Genomic DNA, 23,998 nt, shown 5'->3' on the forward strand with positions numbered 1-23,998 from the left:
TGATAACAGGCTTTTTATTCAACTCTATGATGAAGAATGGTTTCCTCTGAGTGTTTCTTGACATCTGACTGTATATCTAAAGTCCTCCTGTCAGGTAACTGATTCATACCCTTTAACATAAGACATCATTATCTGTGTTATATGGAGATGAGATTGGTGCACAGGAGACGTCATTCAGCGATGACTCCAACCCTTCCACAATGTGAAGCAAGCAAAAGATAAATAAAGGAGTCTATTTTTGAGTGCTTTACGTAGATTCTTTCAGGCTCATAAATGAGCACAGGAAATGATCTTGAGGGGATAGAAAGGAGCAGCGAAGCCATGCTAGAGGAACACATTGATTAAGAACAGCTCAGCCCCAAAACACCCTAAAAGAAATGTTCAACATCTTTAGTCATCAGGGGAAATGCAATCAAAAACAACCCTGAGATTTCACCTCACACCAGTGAGAATGGCTAAGATCAAAAACTCAGGTGACAGCAAATGCTGGCGAGGATGTGGAGAAAGAGGAACACTCCTCCATTGTTGGTGGGATTGCAGACTGGTACAACCATTCTGGAAATCAGTCTGGAGGTTCCTCAGAAAATTGGACATTGAACTGCCTGAGGATCCAGCTATACCTCTCTTGGGCATATACCCAAAAGATGCCCCAACATATAAAAAAGACACGTGCTCCACTATGTTCATCGCAGCCTTATTTATAATAGCCAGAAGCTGGAAAGAACCCAGATGCCCTTCAACAGAGGAATGGATACAGAAAATGTGGTACATCTACACAATGGAATATTACTCAGCTATAAAAAAAACAACGACTTTATGAAATTGTGAGGCAAATGGTTGAACTGGAAAATATCATCCTGAGTGAGCTAACCTAATCACAGAAAGACATACATGGTATGCACTCATTGATAAGTGGCTATTAGCCCAAATGCCTGAATTACCCTAGATGCCTAGAACAAATGAAACTCAAGACGGATGATCAAAATGTGAATGCTTCACCCTTCTTTAAAAGGGGAACAAGAATACCCTTGGCAGGGAAGAGAGAGGCAAAAGATTAAAACAGAGACTGAAGGACACCCATTCAGAGCCTGCCCCACCTGTGGCCCATATATATACAGCCACCCAATTAGATAAGATGGATGAAGCAAAGAAGTGCAGAAGTGTAGATCGCTCCTGAGAGACACAGCCAGAATACAGCAAATACAGAGGCTAATGTCAGCAGCAAACCACTGAACTGAGAATAGGACCCCTGTTGGAAGGAATCAGAGAAAGAACTGGAAGAGCTTGAAGGGGCTCGAGACCCCATATGTACAACAATGCCAAGCAACCAGAGCTTCCAGGGACTAAGCCACTACCTAAAGACCATACATGGACTGACCCTGGACTCTGACCTCATAGGTAGCAATGAATATCCTAGTAAGAGCACCAGTGGAAGAGGAAGCCCTGGGTCCTGCTAAGACTGAACCCCCAGTGAACTAGACAGTTGGGGGAGGGCGGCAATAGGGGAGGGTGGGGAGGGGAACACCCATAAGGAAGGGGAGGGGAAGGGGGATGTTTGCCCGAAACAGGGAAAGGGAATAACACTCAAATGTATATAAGAAATATTCAAGTTAATAATAACATAAAAAAAATCCAAAAAAAAAATCCAAAAAAAAAAAAAAAAAAAAAAGAACAGCTCAGCCCCAACTTAATGTGTGTTTAAAGGCTCTGAAGGCACGCAGTGAAAAAGAAAATTACTTTCCAGCTGTGGTCAGAAGAGAAGCTATCCACACCACGCTTGGCTTCAAGTGGCAATCTTCTACCCAAGCAAAGACATTCTCCATGCCAACAGTGCCTTCACCACGGCGGTGGTCTTTACTCAATGTGCACTTAGACTTAGGCCTGCAATAATTATTTCTCACTCGGCAAAATGTTCATTCAGAGATTTTTTTTAACCTTCCCATAACTTCTCCACTGATGTTTGTTACAGGAAAACAAATTATTAGCACAATGACCTTGCCTCTCCATCCGTTGCTTCCTGAAAAGTCAGCATGTAGCAGAAGTACATTGAAAAGTTTGCCATAGGCAGGTTTTCTTTTTGATGATTTCCAACCCTCGTCCTCTTTCACACTGTACTATATTGCCAGGAAATTCAATATTTGGGCTTCTCTTTACCTCTGTGTTGCTGAGAATTCTCAAGCCACTAATCTATTTGCTATAAAACTTCCAGTTAAGATGTTAACATTAAATTATCTCCGGGAGAAGTTATTAAAGGGAGTTTAAATCATCTTTCTTCCCAATATGGTAAGTGAAAAGACTTTTGTAAATTGTTAGTGTGCTTTTTATAGGCTATCTAAAATTATCCAGTTACAACACAGGAGTGACAATATAGAAGTGCCAGTGAGAAGCAACTGATGTTGTTTTAATTGCTTGGCTTTCAGGCAGAATGCTTTGGCTTGCCATGAAGTTGTGTATAGCAGTTAGGTTGCACAGCATTGAACAGGGCTTCTCGGTGTGAGGGATGTTGATAAACATTCTAACCCTCAACTGCCTAAACTTCATGCAGCTTCATGGAGTCATCATTGCTGGATGAAATGCATCCGTAAACTAGAACATTATAAGCATATGATTTATATATGTTTATAAGCACATATATAAACACACTATAGCATATGACATAAAGCAATTAACATAATAAGTTACATATCTACCATGTTTCATTTTCCTGGCTATGGGTTTGTACATTCTAAGGACTATTTATTCAACCAATAAATATGTATTCTATAATAAAATTGTGTTTCCTGTACTGTAAGTTTGCTGAACAGTTCAATTCAGTGAGTAACTTTTTACAATACTAATTACATCAAAGGCACTGTATAATGTTCCAGGAGATAAAAATGGAAAACGTGTGATCTTCCTATTAAAATCAATGTATTATTTCATTATTGAAATTTATGTTATAATCATTTATGTAACTACAGAACATATATTATTACACACAAACACAGCAGTGTTTTTCAAATTCTTATTAGGAATATATTTATATGAAAATAGAGCAGAGATACATAGATAATCAGTAATAGAATTTATATTATAAGCTGAAAAAATCAGGACTAACACCGGATTCTTTAGGAATCTTTGTGGTATAAATGACATGTACTGAATTTCAAAACAAATAAAGTTAATGAAATGTGCAAAAGATACTTTTTTTAGTTTAGGGAATATTATGAATACGGAACCCAAAACACAAGGATACTCAAAAGAACAAGATAGAGTTATGAAGCTGTGGACTGAGTCAAACTATAAACAATAATGAAAACCATGTAAAATTAGGAAATTTCCATCCTAGATATTTTGAGGATATGATACTATGATATAATTAGATTTCTAATTAAAAATGTGTGCAGAGATATTTAAAATAGACAAGACAAAAGCTGTTAGAGTCATAAAGAACAATTTTACTCTATTACTGAACTGAATTGAATCCCAGTAGCTAACAACTAAATTAGTGAATATATTTATTTAAAACATTCTATATGTGGAAGACTAACTATATATACACTTTTATCCCATTTAATCAATACTATGTTTACTGTCAAGACCACGATTGCCCACAATCCTAGGATAGTTTTAAAATGTATTATAATGTAGAAAGATTAAATCAAATGAACATTTCTATTACCATAACCATCATTTTTATGAGAAAATATAAATTTACTTCCTCACATTTATTTAAAATATACACAATTACTGACAGAAGTCGTGTTCTGTGCAATAATTCTCTAAGCTTATTTGTCCTGTACATCAGAAACTTTGTACCTCATGTTCAACAACTTCTGTTCTCTCCACCCCATTCCCCAGGAAGATAAATGAAATCAGTGTATCCAAGATATGAACTTCCCAGCATGTTAATGGATAAAGATAATGTAGTACACACATAAGATAAATTATCATTCAGTGCTCCCTGTTGAAGACCAGTGGTTCTCTGGTTTCTCCCAAAGCCTTTGATGCTGTGTTAGCACCATGTGAGCACTCAGCTTCAGTGTGCAAACAACCATTGCTGGACGACTCAAATGATATCCTGTAAACCAATTCAACAAATCTCCCTTGCAATAGATATTCGTATGTGGTTCTGTTCCTGTGGAAGATGCTATAATACAAACATGAATGAGCTTGGGGAGCATCATATTGAGTGGAAGAAGACAGACACAGGAAGAGAAAACTCACAGGGCCCCACTTAAATGTGGATCTAAAAGGATAAACTCATCGAGGGGGGAAGTGCCATGATGGCCTTCAAACTTTTATTTTTTGAAAATTTCATCTATGTGTGCATGGTTTCATATATGTATACATGGTATCTGGTTATATCTACCACCATTCCTCCCTCCATCTTACCCAATCACTCCCCACAACATCTCCTTTTTCCTGAGAACTAGTCTTTTTTCTCATTTTAAGTGTTTATAACCCAGCAAGCCTACTTAGTGCTACCCATATACTCATGTATGTGGGTCAACCATGAAGGCATGCAGTCTATCAGTAGATGTTGTTCCCCAAAGAAAAGCAACTCTCCCTCTGGCAACCACCAACTTCCCTTAGCTCCTCAACAGGGGACGGAATATGATGATCCTGATCCCATGTCCATGCTTGGATTTTTTTTTTTTTAATTAACTTGAGTATTTTTTATACATTTGAAAAGTTATTTTTCCCGGTTTCGGGCAACATCCCCCCCCCCCCTTCCTTATGGTGTTCCCTCCCACCCCCCCCATTGCTGCCCCCTCCCCAACAGTCTAGTTCACTAGGGGTTCAGTCTTAGCAGGACCCAGGGCTTCCTTCCACTGGTGCTCTTATTAGGATATTCATTGCAACCCGAGGTCAGAGTCCAGGGTCAGTCCATGTCTAGTCTTTGGGTAGTGGCTTAGTCTCTGGAAACTCTGGTTGGTTGGCATTGCTGTACATATGGGGTCTCGAGCTCCTTCAAGCTTGGATTTTTAACTTTTCTTGATTTTGCTCAGTTCTTATACAGGTACCACAGATTCTGCTCTGAGTTCTTCAAAGAAACAGATGATGCAGTGGCTTGCGCCTGTAATCTAATTACTTGCTGTGGTGGGAGGACCACAAGTTGTAAAATAATCTAGACTATATAGAAATATTGGTATTGTAAAAAACTAAAACAAAATACTTTCTGAGAAATATATTTGTCTTGGTTTGCCAATTAGTAAGATGAGGAGTATTCAAAATAATACCAGAGTTATTTTGGATTACTATAAAAATTTAAGTGATACCTGAAAGCCACAGGTATTGTATAGGTTGGTGTTCAACTTGTTCTTCCACCTCATTCCAAATGACTGGATTTTAAGTCACGTCAGCATGCTAGCTGTTCATTAGAGAACATATTACTTGCATAATACAGACTTTTTAAAATTAACGATGAGGCTAATACAATGTTGTGTCTACTGGTCTCTAAATATTTTCTACCTTATAAAAGTAAACAAATTAAAGAATGAAAGAAAAAAGAAGGGGAAAAAGGGATGGTAGGTTATAAAGCCATATCTAAAGTAAAGGAAAGTGTAACAATGGATGATTCTTTTTTATTTCCATCAAAACTAACCATGCTTCACAAAACCCAATGTATACTGAAAACATGGATAAATCAGTCTTAGAACTTCATTGGAAGCTCAAATATTATAGGTTAGTTTTTAATGATGAATAGAATTAAAAGAGAAATATCATCACCAATTCTCATTAAAAAATGATATGTAATTTAAAAGATGATTCTAATCTGATCTTTCCCTTCCCAGGCTTTAGCAACCTCTGGTTTCTACAGTTTTACTGTGCATACTGCTGACTATCTCAAATATCTTCATTCAGACTAGCTGTCAAATGCTGGCCAATTCAAGATGAATTAGAAAACTTCATTAATTATCAACAAATCTCATAATTAATTATGACTTCTTTGTAAAGTAATGGAAAATCGCTTCCCGGCCTTTTAGCTAAGATCAAGTGTAGTAAAGTAATGGAAACAGGAATGAGAAAGTCATTGTGTCTTTTTCACAATGGAATAATTTTGAGAGGGAAGAAAGCTCTAGGAGTCATTACAATGTATTAATGTATTATTTCCCTTCAAGTTGTTTTTAAATATTTTACAACAAGCACTTATTATGTTTTTGTTGTTGTTTTTGTTGTTGGTTGTGGTGGTGCTTGTTTCTTTCTTTTTAAGAACCCATTAAAATATTAAGAAACAGTGAGAGATGGCATCGCCTATATCATGAAAACAGGTTGCTCCATAGGCCCAGGGGATTTATTGATACTCTAATGGACTGGAGAATTTATTCACCCCAAACTGAAGTACTGTTCCACTGTGGTTATCACAAGATAGTGATCTGATAAAAATGTTTTCCTCACCAAAGAAAGGCAGATATGAAGAGGAAGCAGAGAAGGGGGGCTGAGCCTCCACAACCATCTAAATCATCTTCAACCTACTGAGGAACCATTCGTAAGACAGGAATTAACTGAGGGTGTGGAAAGTAGGAGGAAACTATAACTTTACTCTCATAAAGACCACCCATGCTGAAAGTATGGCTAATTACAGTTTGACATAGAAGATATAAACCAAGAAAAACAAGAATTTGACCAAATAAACAGAATGGGGATTGTGGATATAGATCAGTCTGCATGGGGCTGAATAGCTAACTGGAAGGCTGGAATAGTTAAGGTACTTCGTATTGAAACTGAGGGCCAACTGGGGCCTTAAAGAAGTAGGATTCTTGAGATGAATCAGTAGCTTTTTAATCACTGGAAAAGAAGGTGTTGATAGACATTGAAACTTTGCATCTAAAAAACTAAATGGGTAAGTCAACAGTACAGCATACCATAATCATCAATTCGAACAAGTGTTATAACATACCATGGACATGTCTCATCTGGAAGATAAATAATGAAACCTCTTCCTCCAAGTATTAGTCTGTCTTCTTTTTATAGAACAACTACATGAATTTACACTATTATATTGATCTACTGTCATCTCCAGAAATAATGAATCCAATCATTAACTTTGTATGGCAAAGATAAGATTGGTCAATGGCTACTTATTATGCATTACCTTCTTTAAAATCGTATTTTCTTTCTAAAAATATTCAACTAACAAAACATGAACCATTATATACTTCTGTTAAATAATGAAAGTTTAAAAATAGTATTCCAACAAGCAGAGCTGTTATTTCTATAAAAAAATTAAAAAACTGGTTTTGTTTAAATAATGAGGAATGAGCTTTAGAGGGGAGCAGAATCATCATGGGCATTTAAGAAGTATTGATCTCCTGTCTGCCATCACCATTCTAAGAATAGAAATAAAATATTTGTACCTGAGATTAGGAAGGAGAAAAATAACGTAAGCCTGTTATTTTTCAAATTATATTTGCTGTTGTCAGTGTTCTTAATGGTCATACATTTTATTAGAACGTGAACCTGTTCCCAACCCTTAAGAAACGTGTTTTATTTTGCTTTGAAAAACTAAAGATAATTATTTATGAAACGGTTTGTTAAGTTTAGACTTACAATAGTTTAAATTGTTCTATTAAGCAAAAGTTCATGAAGAGGTCAGTAAGAAAATAGATAGGTATGTCTGATTGATACATTAAAAAAAGTTCCTTAGGAAGACTAAGAATTCTACATTTCTCTCTAAACTCATGAGATATTGTTTCAAATGTTAATTCAACACATTTATAAGTATATAAACTGATCTTTCTGAAGAACTGGGTACTCCTACACTTTGATAATAAAACACAATTCAGTAGGATGTATTTGGAAGGCAATAAGCTAAAACATATCAGAAATTTCAAGATATTTATTCACTTCGTCTAAGTCATGCCTGTCTTAGGAATTCTTTTTTGGAAATATGTTAGATTTTGACAAAGATTTATATAAAAATATCTTTCAGTATAAGCTTACAATACTGAAAAGCTAGAAACAGCATAAATACCTGAAATTCAGTGGTGGCTTAATGAACCATGATTTATCTACACACCACAGTTCAAGTATGAAAGAAGTCATGGAAATTGTGTTTAGGAGTTATAACCATTTTATTCTTTTTCTCATAATATGAACATTCAGGTCTGCAGAAAACTATAAAGTGCCTATATTCCTGATACATGAATTTGGCATGAGGTATTTCCATAATTGTTTTAATTAGAAATGGAGATTTATACCAGAGTACTTGTTTCTTGTTGTGGCAGCAACAAAAGAGCACAACCTGGGTTGCTTAAACCATGAATCTGTCAGCTCTTTCACTGCTTGTATAAAGGAGGACCACTGAGGTCTTTGAGCTAATTTTGTATCCAGCTGTAGGAGTTCTTTGGTAGAATTTTTGAAGCCACTTATGTATACTATCATATCACCTGTGAATAGCAGTACTTTGATTTTTTTTTCCTTTCTAATTTATATATCCTTGATCTCCTTTAGTTGTCTTATTTCTCTAGCTAGAACTTCAAGTCCTGTACTGAGGAGATTTGGAGAGACTGTCTTGTACTATCCTTGATTTTAGTGGAAATGCTTTAAGTTTCCTCCATTTAATTTTATGTTAGCTATTGGCCTACTGTATGTTGCTTTTATTGTGTTTAGGTATGCAGCTCATATCCCTGATGTCTTCCAGACTCTTATCATGAAAAGGTGTTGGGAATGCTATTCTGTCATCTAGAGAGATGATCATGTGGTTTTTTTCTTTCGGTTTGTTTGTAAGATGGATTATGTTGATGGATTTTCCTATATTGAACCATCCCTGCATCCCCGGGGATGAAGCCTGCTTAATCATGGTGGCTGCAAAGTGAATAAATAAATAAATTTTTAAAAAAACATACATTATTCTTACAGCTCTGGAGGACAGAATTCAAAAGCAGTACATCAGGCTAAATCTGGGGTGTCTAAAGAACATCACTCCATGAAGGACTAGGCAAGAACTCTTTGTGTGTTTCTCTTTCAGTGTCTAGTACCTGCCGTCGTTTCATGGCTAACGACAGCAGCAGTGCAATTGCTGTGTCTGTGGTCACATTGCTTCGTCCTCTCCTGTGTCAAGTCTTCTCTGCCTCTGTCTTACACCCAAGACAGCATTGAGTCACACTGGGATGGAAGGTTGGTCCAGATAATGTCTCAAGCGTACTATGAACACAATTCATTCTTGACATATAATCCCAGATTCACAGGTTCCAGACATTAGGGTATAAACACTTTGGATGATGATAGTGGTGGTTATTATTATTTTATTATAAATCACAAACAACCATTATATTTTACTATTTGGATACTTTATTCTGCGGTCCACATTTAAACTATATTTGCATATTCATTCACAAACTTATGTATATTATAGACTTGATAGGATGATTCCTCATGTCCCTTTCAGACATCCTTACTGCTATTTTACTCTCCTTCTGCATTTAACTCCCTCTCCCTAATTAGGTCTTCCTCCTTCCTTTTCACCATCTGCCCGATCAGATAGATCACTTTTTCCCTGCTTTCCCTCCTCTCTTTCTCCCCATCCCCTTCAACAGCAGTGGTTCCTTTTTACTTACCTAGTTTCTGCATTACTTCAGGAAATATACTCCAAATGTAAAGATTTGGAGCTAGTAGGCTCCAATGAGAGAGAACACATGGTATTTGTCTTTCTGGGTCTGTGCTGCCTTAGTGTCTTCTAGTTCTATCAATTTATCTTTACATTTGATTGTTTAATTTTACAGATGAGCAGTATCCCCTGGTGTCTACGTGTACCAATATCCACTCATCTGTTCAAGGGCATTTAGATTATTTCATTTCCCAGCTATTGTGAATAGAGCACCAGTGAAGATGGCTGAGCACATGGCTGTGGAGTAGGATGTAGAGTTCTTTGGACATATGACAAGGAATGGTAGACCTGAGCCATAGGGTAGATGTAATTTTAGCTTTTGAAGACATATCCACACTGACTACCACAGTTGCTACACCAGGCTTCAGTCCCACCGAGAGTGAATGAGGGGTCCCTTTTCCCCACACCCGTTCTGTCCTCTATTGTTTGTTATTCTGTTGACCTTTGCCACTCAGAACAACCTTCTCTTCAGGAGTGAGTTCTTCCATTGAAAAATAGTGCCAGAAGCTTAATTATTTCAAAGGTCACTTTCTGAGAGCATGCTACTTTATGTTCTGAATTTCATATCCGATGGTTTGACATACATCAGTTTACTGAAAGGTGGACTACTTGACAGTCTAAGCCTTACCAGTGGTGGAATTTGAGCTTACTTTTCCGAAAACTTCGTAGTCAGGATGATGCTTGATGCTTTTTGCTCCACGTCAGTATAGTTCCCAATGGCTTATAGTTTGCTATTACTGTGTCCAACTCTGATCACTCAAAATTCTGGCAAACTGTAATCATCAATAGTTATTCTTATAAGGCTTATGATCTCCAGATAAGCAGAAGGTCCACACATGGCGTTTCTGCCCCTCACACAGGGAAAGCAGCTGTTTTAACTGTTACTAGTTGGGAATGCTCTGCATTTCCTGTTTAATGTAAAGTAGATGCCCAAAGTGTCTTAGGTGAAAATATTCCATTAATAAATTATACCTTTTATCCAATGTAAATCTTGGTTTATGGTCTGAATCATATAGTCAAATCAACTTAATATGGTGATGTGTATCTATAACTATTGTCTTGTTAGCAGAAGCAACTGAGGTGAATTCTTAACCTTGTTTGGACGAAACTGAAAGCAAGCCTTACGTCCCAGACACTTACTAACTTGAGTAATTAACTAGGAAAACAGATGTGCTTCAAATAAATTAAACTTAAATTTAATTAATTCACTACAGGTTAATTATTTAAATAAAACGCTTTAAGCTTTGTATTAACAAATTAACCTTCAACTGCTCTTCATATAAACTTAACTATATTAAAGCAGGAAGACATAATAACTCCATTTTATCCTCAGTGCTAACAATCATCAGTTTCCCCCTAGAGTAAAATGTAATTCTTCTCTTCCTAGATGCTGTTAGGAAGTTCAAGTGATCCAAGATAATGTTGTATTACAGGAAAATGGTGACTATGGTGTGGGAGATGATGTATGTTCCAGTCTGGCAGGAAGAGCCATCCATTCAGAACACTGATGTCAGATCTGTGGTGAAAGGGCACCTCTGTCTCATGGTGCTTCAGCTTCAATAACTCAGGAAAAGCTTGTTTCAGCCAACCGTGCCTCCCAAGATCAACACTGACTTTCTGTTTCTATTTATCATTATTTCTAGTATGGAAACAAACAAACAAAAAAAACCCATAAAAACAATATACTACAAAGTCACCAATTTACAAAAAGATGTCAAGTGAGGCCTATTGCATCTGAAGACAACTGCTAATTAGAATCAAATCTTAAATAAAAAATTAACATCTCCTACTGCTATCCCTTTATATCATTCTGTCAAAATTATATGTTATTTTCAAGCAATTCCTAATATTAGAATAGGATGCTTAAAATCTTTTCTTTCACCTGATCATTTTGCCATAGTTGATTTATTATTTCAGATCAATTGTCCAAACATTCAGTTATGGGATATATAATATATATATTATATAATATAATTAATACAATTAATACAATTAATATAAGCAATTTTGCATTACTGCCAGACATCCAGCAAATAAAACTTTTAATAAGAATTGTTATGATGAACCTTCTAAACATAACAATTTCAGTTCCATTGGCTGTCAGCTCAGAAGGAGAACTGCTGGATTATGTGATTATTCCATTTCTTTTTTCTGTTTCAACAAAGAAAATTTCATATCGTTTTTGCATTATGGCTGTATCAATTTTTATTCCAACAAAAAGTATCTGAGATTTTCAGTTTTAACATATCTTTGATAAAGTGAGCATGGAGGTCATTATGCTAATTCAAACAAACCAGCCACAAAAAAGCAAGTGCTGAATGTTTTCAGTTACATAAAGAATCTAAAAAACAAAACAAAAAATCAAAACAAAACAAAACAAAAACAAAACAAAACAAAACAAAACAAAACCTCTAACCCACAGTAGTGCTGGTTCTGACTCTGTTGCCTGCCTTTGAGATCCTTTCCTCCTTGTGGGTTGCTCCTCCAGCCTTAATAGGAGAGGAGGAACCTAGTCTTACTATAACTTGATATATTAAAACTAATTGATATCCCTGTGCCCTTCTCTGCAGAGAAATAGTAGAGGAGTAGAAGCAGGCAGGGAGAGGAGTTGGGATAGGGAAGGAACTGGGAGAAGGGAGGCAGGGGAAGCTGTGGTTAGGATGAAGAAAAAAATAGACAGCTATGCTGGGGGAGGGGAAAAAGAAGTGGCTCACAAAGGTATATTAGTCAAGAAGTCCCACAATAATCTTGACACTCGTGGAAACAGTAGAGAAGATTTTACTCAAGACTATTCTGATGGGGTCTTGTAATAAATGGTAAGAAGGGTCTTACTTCTAAATGCAGCAACAGCCTGAGATGGCAGGATGAAGGGGTTGTTGGAAAGGGGTCTTAAAAGGTAAGAAGTATCTTCCCATTTTAGCCAAATACTACCCCAAACTAGTCAGCTACTAAGATCAGAAGATTGTTTTTTTCATTGTTCTAGGGAATTAAACGCAACAAGGAGAGGTACAAAAATCCTAAGGCCAGGTCTCACCTGAGATCACGGCGCAAAGAAACTTACCTGACATTTGGTTTAGGAGAGTACTTGTTACGTTTTCCCCATTATCATTTCTTGTACCCCTAATTTCCAGACACCAAAGGATGGGTGCTATTTTTAGTTGTGGGTAATCACTTTAGGCCCTTGAGGCCACAGTCTTGAGTTCTCCACTATTTTACTTTTCTTTAAAGACTTATGCTTCCTGAAAATGTCAGAGCAGCAATTAGACGGTGAGAACACATTTTAGTTGGACGGTAATAGTCAGCACAGAGGGTGTGATGAACTGGGACAGCCGAGCTATGAAGACTGGAGTTTCTACACCCGGTGGGATTTAGAAAACCAAAGAAACTGCAAAAGGCTAGATTTTTCAAAAATCCTTTAGTAAACAGGGGCCACTCGAGGACCGCTCAGGCTTCATATTGAGAATTAGACTTGCAATTATTATTAAAGATGTGGGGATTTGCATCAGAAAGAATGTCAGATTCCTCCCTACTGGCCAACAGGTACACTATCCTTGGCTCAGACATTAATAAAGAAAAAGTATAATAACTACAATAAACCAGAGCACTCACATGGGGAAAAAAGGATCGTAAAAGCAAGGCAAATCATGCTTCAAATCTTGTTACACAGATCTGAGACAAAGAAAGAAAGGAAGAAAGAAAGAAAGAAAGAAAGAAAGAAAGAAAGAAAGAAAGAAATCTGGCTTATTTAATAAGGTGCACTGACTTATGTCCTAAAGACATAAATTCAAAGGTATAAATTAGTCATTACATCATAATAGTGATGAAAGGGCTAAGAGAAGGAAGGAAGGAAGGAAGGAAGGAGGGAAGGAAGGAAGGAGGGAAGGAAGGATACTGGTAACTTGAAAACAACTCAGGTGACTAAAATTCCACAGGGCAAGATGAAATCTGCACTGAGCACAGTAGAAAGTAAGGGAGAGCTGATGCAGACACAAGGCACAAAGAGCTTGTAGCCACTCTTTTCTCGTAGCTGCCACTTTCCTTCTCCTCTCTGAATAAGACATTTAAAAGATTACTCCTGATGCATCAGTTCTGTGAACAGTCATGAATGCAATTGAAGTCAGACATTCAAATACATAATAGTGGTGAAAGAAATGTCATGTGAAAAACATACAAATTATAACAGGTACTTTAAAGCCAGGTAGAAAAAAAGAGAGCATAGAATTATATGTCCAAATATTTATCTCAATAATCTCTAGATAATGAGAATGCTATCCTCAATAAATATTTCTAAACATGCATAGAAAATTGTGCTTTACAAAATTCCATTTTGTATACGATAGTTACATATTAATGGGAAATATTAAAGTGTGTATCTTTCTAGGTGCTGTTGTCAAATATTGTCCCCCTTCCTGGTTTACCCTCCAAAAACACCTCCCCCTACCCCTATGAGTGTTCTCTTCCACCCATCAACTCACTGTTGCCTCACAGCCATAGCATCCCCCTATACTGGGCCATTGAGCCTCCACAGGACTAAGAGCCTCTCCTCTCATTGATGCCAGATAAGGCCACTGCTACTTATGCAGCCGGAGTCATGGATCCCTCCATGTGTACTCTTTGGTGGGTGATTTAGTCACTGGGAGCTCTGGGTGGTCCGGTTAGTTGATATTGTTGTTCTTCCTGTGGTGTTGAAAACCGTTTCAGCTCCTACAGTCCTTCCCCTAACTCCTCCATTCAGGTCCCTGTGCTCAGTCTGATGGTTTGCTGAGAGCATCCATATCCATACTGGTAAAGCTCTGGCAGAGCCTCTCAGGAGACAGCTTTGTCAGGCTCCTGTCAGCATGCACTTCTTGGCATCTACAATAGTGTCTGGGTTTGGTGTCTGCAGATAGATTCCCCAGGTGGGGCAGTCTCTGGATGGCCTTTCCTTCAGTCACTGCTCCACTCTTTGTCCCTTCATTTCCTTTAAACAGGAACCATTCTGGTTTAAAGTTTTTGAGATGGGTGGGTGGCCCCATCCCTCTACCAGTGCCCTGCCTATCCACTGGGAATGATCTCTATGGGTCCCCCCTTTGTTGGGTATTTTGGCTAATTCAACCCCGATGGGTTTGGGGAACCTCTTGCTTCTCTGGCATCTGGAACATTCTAGTGCCTATCCCCAGTTTCCCACCCCACCACTACACATCTCTGTTCAATTTCCTGACCCTCTGTACTTGTACCGTCTCCTCCCAACCTGATCTTGACCCCCTTTTCAGTCTCCTCCTCTCTCCCTCCAAGGTCCCTCCCTCCCTCTATCTCCCATGATTATTATGTACTCATTTCCAAGTAGGACTGAAGCATCCACACTTTGGTCATCCTGTTTTGTTTTGTTTTGTTTTGTTTTGTTTTGTTTTGTTTTTTGAGCTTCATATGGTCTGTAAGTTGTATCATGGGTAATTTGAGCTTTTGGGCTAATATCCTCTTGTCAGTGAGTGCATACCATGTGTGTTCTTTTGTGACTGGGTTACGTCACTTAGGATGATATTTTCTAGCTCATCCATTTGTCTGTGAATTTCTTGAAGTCATTGTTTTTAATAGCTGAGTAGTAGTCCATTATGTAGATGTACCACATTTTCTGTATCCATTCCTCTGTTGAAGGGCATCTGGGTTCTTTCCAGCTTCTGGCTATTATAAATAAGGCTGCTATGAACACAGTGGAGCATGTGTCCTTGTTATATGTTGGAGCATCTTTTGGGCATATGCCCAGGAGTGGTATAGCTGGGTCCTTAGGTAGGATTATTTCTAATTTTCTGAAGAATGCCAGACTGCTATGATCAAGATTACAATCTGTGTTTGTGTAGAGATCATTTTAGAGAATTCAACCTATTTCACATACAGCGCTTGCTTTTAAAAATATATGTAGGAAATATATTTTTACTTTGGACATAAGCTTTGGGAAGGGAAGCCTTATACTGAAAATTCTGTGCAAACATAAAGCAAGCTGTACATATAATTTTAAAACAGAAATAAACAGATCTGTCAATTCTGATAATAAATTCAACTTAACCCACTGGAATAAAAATTAATGTCAACATCAATAGGCATTTTATATTATTTTTATTTTTTGTGATTTACAATTTAGTGTATAGCTCATGCTGTTAGCATATGCCTACTTACCTGTTGTTTATGTTAGAAAACGTTTGATGTGTGCCCATTAGGCAAATCCCCTAACTGTTCAGTCAATGCCGTCGCATTATATTGAATAGATAGTAGATGGATTCTGAGCAATGCAAACGTTCATTTACAGGTATCAGCGGTCTTCATTTTCTTCTTCTGGACTTTCACAGTATGTTTATACATACCGTTGATTTAAGTCAAATGATCCAAATAGTAATGTTTAAATCTTTTCATCGATTTATACTATGGAGAGTTTTAACTTCAACATCAATTTCTGTATCTGTTAAAGAAGTGAACGACAGGTTTTTCTCTCCCTGGGATTTATAAGTTAGCTCACTGACACAGAATGAAAGGAACGAGAAGCCATAAATCATGCTGACTTTCCCCAGCCTTTGAGGTTTGTTTACTTGTCAAGCACTACTCGACTTTTAAGCACATGTTGTAAACTTTAGAGAATAATTAGCTGACAAAGAACACGGAGTCAGTAAATGAATCATCGTTTTCTTTCGATGGCTTCATAAAGCAGAGGTGGTTCATACCGTGTGTAGACGGACTGTATTTCTCACATCTTACTTCATAAAAGGCATAAGTTCTTTGAACGTGCATCACTTTGAGCAGGCAGCAACAGAAGCGCCAGTTCTATCCGTTGATGTCATTAGCTAAAGCACTTTCCTCCATTGTAAAAGTCTAAGTACTCTTCTAAGTCTTCGACAGCCCAGAGAGATTTGCTATGCGGAAGGAAGCTTGAGCACAGCCTTCTGTGTGGCAAATGGATCCATAAGGGGGGCCCAGCAGAGCACTGTGGAGGGCTGCAGACTCTCCTGACCACTGTGACAAAGTGGTAAGGTCTTCACGTGAAGAGAGCTTTGGTCCCCTAGATGTAGCATTGGGACCTGCAGCTGAGAGGAAGATAGCCAGAGATCTGCTCATGCATGAACCATGGCCCCGTTCACCTCTGGTAGAATGCTGGGGATGGGGTTTAGGTGGGATGAGAATCTAAGCGCTCCAGCTAACTCTGGTGGGAAACAGTACAGACCTACTGCCAAGGCGTGCAGGACCCTGGATTTGGCTGTCTTACTTGCTTCTCTAAGTATTTCCTAGCAAGCCAGGTTGTGTAGTCTGGAAGCGTCTCTTAGGGTCTCATGGGTAAACAGTGTTTGCTTCTTGCTGGAGCTGTTCCTGGAATGGCAAAATCAGGTGAGTCTGTTGCCACATGGTGGTTCTGGATACCTGATTCTTCGAGCCGTGGGTCTGGACTAGAAAGCAGCAGAAAAGAAAGTGTCACAGTATTCAGCCTCACTTCTTTCCCACCTCCCAGCTGCCATCTCCATTGCCCTCCCTCCCACTTCTCTTTCCCTCCTACTTCCTTCCCTTCTTTCTCTCCTCCTTCAGCCCCCACCCCAGACCAACATTTCAACACCCAAAGTCGAGGGTACAATCTATGAAAAACGAACTTGAACGTTAAAAATATAGGCTTTCAAAGGATGGATATTAACCTTGGTTTCTAGTTGAAATATTTGGACAGTTGACTATAGTAAGGCCCATAGTGATGTAAACCACTGTGGTTACTCGATGTTCATTGTAAGCGACGATACTGATGAGAGTCAAATATACCTGCGCTCTCTCTCTCTCTCTCTCTCTCTCTCTCTCTCTCTCTCTCTCTCTCTCTCTCTGTCTCTGTCTCTGTCTCTCTCTCTCTGTGTGTGTGTGTGTGTGTGTGTGTGTGTGCTGAGGGGTGGCTGGAAGTGTCTCCACAAGGGAGACTCTCATCTGCAGATACAATGAACCTAGTAAAATATAAGATTTGCGCTGCGGTTTTATAGTAAGTGAAAAGGATTGGGCAATATCGCATGGCTAAAGAAACCATAAACTCTATTTCATTTTATCTAGTTCTAATTTTAACTTTATTACCGCAGGGGGCTCATGGAGACCATGAAAGGAGAATCTTGTGTCATTATTAAATCACAAATGCTATAGGAGGTGATTTTTGATTTAATTATAAGAATTTGTTATCACAACCATGTGGTCTCTTTTAAAATGTTCTATGCTATAACTCAAAATAATTTTGCTTAAGAAAAATATCTGTTTTTAATCTTTTTGGTCAAAGAAAATTTTTTTTCTTTTTTTCTTTTAAATCCAGGACCTTGGGCATGCAGTAACAAAGTTACTGAATATATAACTAGGAGCCCTCCGAATGTTTTATTTTTAATTAAAAAATATTTATCCCTTCTAAAGGCAGTCTACTAGATTGAAAGTACTGATTAAATAAGCAGTCAAATAATGAATGTAAATTAATCTTGATTAATTTATTGTGAATTTCACATTACTAGGGATGCAATGGGATCTATGTAATAATCAAGAATTTGCTTCTAAATTTACAGGACTGGGGTAGAAACAATCTAAAGACTGTGTATCTTTTATAATAAAACATTACCCTTAAAATAGTAAAATTAAACAAAGTTCATCTATATTATCCTTAAATACATAGAGTATTGTCCTGTTTATATGTGGTTTAAAAGGATGATCACAAGGAACATCCTTCACCAAAGTGTCCCAAGTTAATTTTTCTAAGAAGTTGTTCTGTTGAACGATTCATGTATTTTTTATATTTGCAGTTTCAGTGTGCTTCTAGCTTTAAATAACATGACAAATGTGCTGTGCCTGAAAGTGTTCATGAACCCCAAGAGACCACCAAGGAGCTCTGGCTTGGGCTCTCCTGCACCCCACCCCTGACTCATCAGGACTGGAAGGCAGAGAACAAACCCTCAATAGACAAGGAATGGGAGTAAGTGAGGGGAGGTCCAGCCGGGCAGGCATCTAACTGAATGTCCATTGTAGGCCAACAGGTGGGTGCTCTGAAGTGAGACCATATAAAATCACAAACATTCTGAAAGTACATCTGAGACAATCAGACTAATCTTGATTAACTGTTACTAGGAAGCAGTTAGGGAGTAACTGTGGCCAAGGACAAGCCTTTGGGGCCCTTGGTACTTGGATGTAGCTGGGTTCAGCTGTGGATCAAATTCTCAGGCTGGCTCTTTCTTTCTTTCTTCCTTAAATTCTTTCTTTCTTTCTTTCTTTCTTTCTTTTTTCTTTCTTTTGTTGTTTTCTTTCTTTCTTTCTTTCTTTCTTTCTTTCTTTCTTTCTTTCTTTCTTCCTTTCTTTCTTTCAGACAGAGGCCAGTCCCTTCTGGTTTGACCTCTTAAGTGTAGTGCAAAATAAATATTTAAAAAAATAACTTCAAAGTGATGGGCATTTATATTATAACTTGTGAATCTTGTGAATGAGTGTTTGGTATTTTGAAAATTCTAAAGTCTAAATTAAGTTGGTCCGTGGGTTAAAGTGTTTTCTAAACTTTCAGAATGCTCATTTGGAAATGCTGATTCTGTGCACACTTTTCTCAGCTGCATAATTTGCATAATTTGATGGCTATTCCCTGTCCTGAAATTTATCCACTTGAAAGTAAAATACCATTTGGGTAAAGCCCACACATTGAAGATTTAGTTTCTATTTTTAAGCCTCTTAAAATTGTTATTACTTTTGTTTTATGTGTATTTTTAACTAGACTTAAGATATATATACCATATAACACACATTATAATAAATGTATACACACATATATACATATACATTACACATACAAACATATACAGAGAGACAGAGACAGAGCATGCTGTATGTCTGTATACCATGTACATGCCTGGTATCCTTGAAGAATATAAGAAGGCAGCAGATCTCCTAGAGTCAGAGTTTCATATGGTTGTGCACATCCATGTGGTGCTGGGAAACAAATCTGGGTTCTCTGCAAGACCAGTCAGTGCTCTTCACTTTTGATTCATCTCTTTAGCCCCAAGAATCAGTTTCTCTTTTCACTTGGTAATCTGGCATATTTCTTTATAAATAACACAACACTGTCCAACTTAATGTTTCTGATGTGAATAGCTTTTTTTATTAATACAAATACAGATTAAGTTCCTGTAGTAAGTTGTCCATAAAGAATGCATTGATGCAGAATAAAAAATTAAAACACAATACATTTTGATTATCATTACAAGGTGCAATGGTTTGCAACAACTGAGGTGAGGGTGGTTAAAAAGAAGATGTGCTAAATTTTGGTTAAGAGTCTGAGTCAATTAGTAGTTGCAGAAATACAAGTGTGATTAATTACGTTGACATATTATTTTAGCAAAGTACTGGAAACGATTTAGAGATTTAAGGTTTAAAGCAGCTGAAACCACACGTGAATTGGATAATCATGAGTTCAGTGGGGGAAGAAGTCAGTTTACTAAGTGGGAACTGCTGGAGAACGGGAGACTTAATTCTGTAAGATTTACTGCTAGGTTAAAACCAGCTCTGTCCCCTGTAGCAATGTACAGTCTGCGTTTGGGGTGACAGCTGCTCAGTAGGGGCTTCACAGAAACAGCTTCTACTTCATCTGTTTAGAGAACATTTATCCTTCTTAATCCTATTTGAAATTAAAGTCTAGTTGACTCTTTTTCTTTAAGCAAGAAATTGTGTTGCAAGGGAAAGGGCCATGAAGCTACATGAGATGGTGTGCTACAATAGAAAGACCAATGAAGAGCAAGGGGGTTTGGTTTGGTTCTGCTTTGTTTTTTGATAAAACACCTCTGTAAATATTTTAAATCCTCCTCTTTTATTTGACATGCACAACCCAGTTTTTGGGCTTTGCAGATACAATTCTGGCTGGTGAAACTTGACAAGGCCAATACGTACAAGAAGGCTTTTGAGAGAGGAAACAGGAGTAGCAAGTTTACTGGCTCTGAAGCCAGCCAGCTGTGCCTTGAGTGTGGTTAGGCCACTTGCTAATTTTTGCAATATCTCCATAATATCTCCAAGGTTCAGTTCTGTATCTGTAAAGTGAGAAGAACCAGGGACACCTTAACAGGAATATCACATTACATGAATCAGACCGTGAAACCCAGCTCACACAGGAGACTCTGACTCATCGTGGTCCTAGAGGAAGTACTCATCATTAATCACTTATTAGCATCTCCTGTACACTAATTACTTATCAGTTTGGAAAATTTCTCCTTGTTGTTGTATCAATATTGCTCTGCTATTACTTGTCTCTAAAGAGAAAAGGTTGGGGACTAGAGAGATGGCTCAGCAGTTAAGGGCACTGACTGCTCTTCCTAGAGGTCCTGAGTTCAATTCCCAGCAAACACATGGTAGTTCACAATATCTGTAATGGGACCCGATGCCCTCTTCAAGTGTGTCTGAAGACAGTAACAGTGTACTCACACATATAAAAAAATCTTAAAAATCTATTATTGTCCAAATATGTACATTTCTATACCATTTATTACTCCCCCTACACCAGTCTTGATGTATATAGTATTGTTATGGAGGAGTGGCAAAATTGTATCAGAAAGTTTGCACAAGTTTTTGATAGCCATCATACCATTTCTAAACTTAATTTGACAAAACACAAGCATTTTTAATAAAAAGAGCACAATAACCATTATTTTGAATTGGAAACTATATAGAATTTAATTTAGAATAGCAATGAAGTATTGTTTTAAACAAATTATCTTTTATCACTTATGTAAGTAAGACAAATGGGACTCCAACTTTAGGATAAGGGGAGGAGCAGATTTGTAGTAATTTCAGGTTGGAAAGTCAATTGCTGTAAGTCTGAGAGCCTGACTTTGACCTGTGACCTGGGAACTCAGGACGAAACGAGAGAAGACATTCCCCAAAGTTGTCCTCTGTTCTCCACACATGCGACATTGTACATGTGTGCTATTTCAAGCCTGCACCAGAAAATACATGTCACACACATCACATACAAACACAAAATAATAACATTAAATAAAAATGTAAAACTTTTTAAAGTTGATAATTTTCTAAATATAATTGGCCATGTTGTAGATGCTCCCGGCACACTAGCTGATGCCTATATGAACACGGTAACAGAGTGTGTTTACTTTATTACAGTGGTCAGGTTCCTGTAGCAAAATGCATGCACTGGGTTGCACAAAAGAAATTTATTTACTTAGATCCTGAGATGTGGGAGATCCAATATGTTGGTCAATATGGTTTGTTTGTAAATAAACGCATATGTCTTTCTTTTTAATGTCCATACAAGTCAGAGACACAGAGAGCTGGCTCTGTGTTTTAGCATATGAATTTGGAGGGAAGGAATCTGCTTGCAATGATAGCAAATGGGTATGCAGTTTTTGGTAGGGATCTGTCACAACATAAAGCATTCAGAAGCCAATCCACAAAACCACTTCCTCGATCCATATTCAGCTGGATGAATTTTATGTATAAAATGCCCCTCAAGAAAGCCTGTTACTGAGAGTCGATTTACAGCAAATTATAAACTGATGGCAGCTTCCCTTTGAGAATAATTGTCACTTGGGCTGCTTTTATCACCACGGTCATCTGCATTATTTATATTGTTAGACTGCTTCTCTTATAAGAGAGAATTTTTCAGTTCTATTTACAACATATTTGTACCAGATAGGCACGAGATGTATGAAGCTTGCACATTTTCCTGCCTATACTGTAAGAGAATGTGGTTTCTGCAGGTTCAGAAAGTTGCTCAAAAATATAATGAGTGCCAAAACACAACTCCTTGTTTCCTCACAGCTCTGGCAGTTCATTTCCTGCATGAGTAATATCAGCAAGATGAAAACATCCTTAACAGTCTAGGGTCCTCATGTGCGTATAACTTTGCTGCGTATTTTATATTGACTAATACTGCCTAGGGCCATCTGAAAGCTAGAAGAAGTTATGATTGAAAAGTACATTCGCAAAGTCCTCTAATTCTTTTTCCGCAGAATGCAAAAGTGTCTATCATATCAGTTCTAAGTTCGCTGCATAACATAACTGTATCAGCCAGCAGATGGGTGACGCTAGTGTAAGTATTGTTTTTGTGGGCCTGCTGTCTTTGGTACCACAAATGGAAGTTTTCACGTGATTACTCATTTCACAAATACTTGAAAACATATCTTGTCTACTACCTAAATGTCTGCCCTGGTGCTAGACAGTCTTTTCTTTTGTATAATGGAGTGGTTGAAATGGGTCATCTTCATTGACACAACAGTCTATGATGCAGATATACAGCTAGCTAAAGATTTTTTTTCATTTAGAAGTGCTTTTCAAATGTTTCATCTTCCTGAGTGCCATACTGAGCTATTTATTGTGAGTGTCCAATTGTTAAGGCATGGCTCTTACTTTTGTTTGAGAGGGTATTTGTGGATTAACTATATGCAAAGATATGTTCTTAGCTGCCATTCTGGAATTCAGTGTTCAATTCCATACTTGTGCACTGTGAATATGATACTCCAAACCAGAACTAGGGAAGGACTACTAGTGATCTACAGTTAGGCTTCTTATTCTCAACATTTGGAGGAATGCTTCTGAACTGGGACACCTTAGAAAGTCCTATAATGCTATTTAGAAACATTGCTTCTTGTGGGGAGGTGAGGACTCACAATTGTGTTAGATTAATTCTCTTCATAGCTTTTTCTAACCCGTCTAAAGGTTGCCCAAATTGCAAACATAATCTTTTTGCCCTGCCTTAACTAATTTTATTTTCCTTTAAACCCCAAAAACTCCTCAAATGGTTTTGCTTTCACAGGATGATGAAATAATTGCTTGGCTCTTCACCGTCTGCTCTGCTTTTCTGTTCCCCTCTGGCGTCCTTTCTAATGGTGCACCCTTGCTGACTCTGAAACCTAGATGTAATTTCTGACCTTTGCCATGTATAGAAAACTATGGAAAAGTAAAACTTTGACTCTATTTTTCACTTCCTTGTCCAGTGGCCATACAAGTGATTGTTAAGTGGCTGAACTTGATAAATGCTCTCTTATGCATGGGTCTGAGAATATTTATATGCTATTTACAGCACACGGGGAACTCATCTTCTATTGTGGAAATATTATATTGTCCTGCTTTTATCATTATGTTTTTTACTTAGAGTGATTTTGCTTGTGGATATAATTAATGCCTACTGCTGATCGTATATCAGGATTTTCCTCTAAGCAATGGCTATTTTCCAGCTCCACATAGCTGGGTTAAACAATGTAAGATGGAAATCAGCATCAGTACAGGAAGACTGGGGCAATCAGACTTGCTGCTAAAGGCTATAGGGGGAAAATTCTGAAGATACCCTGTGTGCACTAATGAGGAACCAGGGAGAAAAGGGCTTGCTTCTTTGTTAGTCTCAATTCTAAATGTCAGTGGTCTAGAATGTACGACCTTCTCTGTATTATTCTTTGCATC

This window comes from Rattus rattus, chromosome 4 (assembly GCF_011064425.1).
Source record: "Rattus rattus isolate New Zealand chromosome 4, Rrattus_CSIRO_v1, whole genome shotgun sequence".
Lineage (NCBI taxonomy): Eukaryota > Metazoa > Chordata > Mammalia > Rodentia > Muridae > Rattus > Rattus rattus.